Genomic DNA, 3331 nt, shown 5'->3' with positions numbered 1-3331 from the left:
AATAATCCTTACTTTGTGTTTTCTCTTTGTGTCTGCTGATGTTTGTGCCACTTCATGCTTGCCAGCTTTCCTATGCAACCTGAACAACCATTCCGCATACCACTCGACCAACCCTTGGGTAGACTGGTATACCCCCACACGGTCCTTATCAGCATGAAGTCAGAACAGTCATTGTCTCTGTTCCCTAATGGCAGTTAGGAGCCCTATTCCAGGGGGAGGAATGAATAGGGAGAGAGTTAGCATTAGGCTAGGAGAGAGACATAAGGGACCTTCATGGAGGCAGACTGCAGCTGCAAGTGGGAGACTGAAGCAGACGAGGTTCTCTCCTTATGAAGTCCTTTATGAGTGCCTCCCCATTATCAAGGGCATGAGGGGGGGAGCTAAATGAGATAGGCAATCTAAACCTAAGGCAACAGATGCGGGCCCTTGGCTCAACCCTAACCACCTTACACCACTGGGTTAGGGAGCCATTACCTGTGAGTCTGACCATAGACACTCACCCTTTTAAACCAGTAGATGCTGTATAGGTGAACTGGCAGAATGTCCAACCCCTAAAACGCCCCTGGAGAGGCCCATTCACTGTCATTTTGTCCACCCCTACTGCAATAAATGTAGACAAAGTGGGTCCCTGGATTCACCACAGCAGAGTGAAGCCATCATCTTGAAATTTGTATTGCATTCCTGATCTATCCATGCTATGCAAGCTGACCATATGGAAGGAGCAATCTACAACTACAGAGGCTCTGGGAGACTGTAGCCCAGCTTTAGTCACTCCAGAAGCTAACCAATCTATGCATGGCAGAAGCCTGAGGAACCGATGGTCCAGTGGAACATGTAGACTGTCCTTATTTTCTATATCTGTTTCCTTACTGTGATGCACTGTCACCCCTTGTTTCTCCCTGTTAGTGTGATTTTTGTTCTACTTTTTGCCATAGGATTGGCTGAGGCCACCCTGGCCGGCTGGGAGTGTGGTGAGAGGTTTCTTTTAGCACATACCTTCCTTTTGTGGATAGGATGCTTCTTTGGTATTAGTTGCTTCTAATCTAGACCCCTTCTGTAGACCTAGATTCCTCATCATGTGACCCATGTTTTCACATAACCAGGTCAGGCCAGGGAGTCACTTGGACGTTACTGTACCATACTCACTTCTCATGCCAGAGAAAGATCCTGGGGACCTGAATACATAATAAGACCACCTATTCTATCTGCCAAAGGGGGATTCAATACACTTATTTTGACCCACAGTACTCCCCAACACAAGAATGGCTAACGGTCCAGAGTCACCCAAGAAAGCACCAGTTGTATGGGCTGAATAATTAACAAAACTCAAATTACCAATCCAAACTGGCCAGTGTCTATATTCTTTAATGTATGTACTGCCCTAGATAGATAAAAAATGTGTTTCTAACCCTATCAGAGACTACAGTCCAAACTCTAAAGGCCTCTTCTTGTTATGTATGTTGGGGGAATCGACATGGGAGATCAATGGTTATGGGAGGCTAGAGAATTAGATCCCTGCAAACCTTATAATGGAACAGAATACCCCAGTCCTACTACCAGGGTTTGGCTCCTCATAAGCTCAATTATTGGGAAAAACTGCCTTGCCCAGTGGTGAAGAAAGTTCACTATCCCTGTTGGAAGCTAAACATGCCTAGGCCAAAGATTTTATAACTCAACTTCCCAAGAAACCCAACAGTGGGGGTCCCCAGATCACCTTAAGCCAGATCCCCACCTCTTGTCTAACTTCTTTCATCTCCAAGATGCCTGGGACAATGTCAATGCATCCATCAAATGGCAGGCCCCAGATGGACTATACTGGATATGTGGAAGGACAGCCTATACAGTACTTCCCTCAGTCTGGTCAGGGTCATGTGTGCTGGGAAAATGTGCAGTGCTCTCTATCAGAATCTCTTGGCCTTAGATTACTTGCTTGTTTCTGAGGGAGGACTTTGTGGAAATTTTAACCTAAGCAACTGCTGCCCTCAAATAGATGATGAAGAAAAAGTCATAGAGGAGATCACAGAGGAAATTTAAAAAGTTTGCTCATGTCTCAATCCAGACCTGGAAAGGTTGGAACACTAGGGAATTATTTGGAGGATGGTTTCCAACTCTCAAGGGATTCAAAACCCTCATAGGTATTATTCTTTTGATTTTGGGAGCTTGCTTAATCCTACCTTGCCTCACTCCCCTGGTCATATGGTCTGTCTCCAGTCTCATTGAGGCAATCGTCAAAAGGAAAATGGCCATGCATGTGATGATGTTATGGAAATATAAACCTCTAAACCAAGATGATGCTCTTTGACCCAAAATAGGGGGATCCAAGCATCAAAGGGGGGGAATGTGGTGGAACCCCTCCCTAAGGAATGTGGTGGAGGCCTTCTCAGAACAAAGGAAAGCAATGTGCAGTGCGGCCCAATCAACTCCTATACACATATGCATAATTCTGACACAACTCTGTAACTTGGACTGTGTCCAATCAGACTATATGTGTCACCATATATGGGAGACAAAGAAGTAGAAACTGCATAAAAGCCTACACCCCACTGCGCTAGGGGCTCAGCCTTTTAGGGGTCTTAGCCCATTGACCCCATGCCAGCATGAATAAAGCTGCTTCCTAGAAGGAGGAGCCTCAGTGTTCTCTCTGTGTGAGAATCATGCTATACACTACATTGTCATCCTGGAAAATGTCATTCATACTCATTGCTTCAATTTCTGTGTATAAGCTAATACTTTCCAATGCTGCATCTCTAACCTTTTTTCTAGAACTCCAAATTCCAGCTGTATACTTGATATCTCCACTTGAATGCCCCATACTAAAGTCAACTAAAAATGTGAATGTATGTGAATCTGATTCATCTTATTCCCTGAAAAATCTGCTTCTGTAATCTGTATAATGACCATTTTCCCNAATGTAACATTTTGGTATAATGATTATTTTAGTTGAAGGTAATTGAGAAGAAGCATATAAATGAAAAGTTCTCTACCCTCGCCCTATACGCCTAAAAGCAGGACATGAATTTGTAAAAGTGCTCTCCCTCTCTACTAGGAAGAACAGAAATTAATTATTGGAGACAATTGTAGACCCTTATCAACCCAGAAGCAGTACCAGAAAAATCTACATAACAAACCTTGCTAAATTTCCCCATTTATTTGCCTTCCCATAATTTGCTGCCTCTTGAGACTTGATGTCCTTTTTTTTCCTCTTGTCANTCATATATAGGATGCACACATTAATAAACTTCTGTTTTTCTCTTGTTAATCTTTCTTTTGATAGTCTAATTTACAGGGCTCCAGCCAGAGATAAAAAATGAGTAGAGGACAAATTATTTTT

Source organism: Crocuta crocuta, unplaced genomic scaffold, assembly GCF_008692635.1.
Source record: "Crocuta crocuta isolate KB4526 unplaced genomic scaffold, BGI_CrCroc_1.0 scaffold1393, whole genome shotgun sequence".
NCBI lineage: Eukaryota > Metazoa > Chordata > Mammalia > Carnivora > Hyaenidae > Crocuta > Crocuta crocuta.
The sequence above is the reverse complement of the archived record's forward strand: the minus strand, read 5'-3'. Positions refer to the sequence as shown.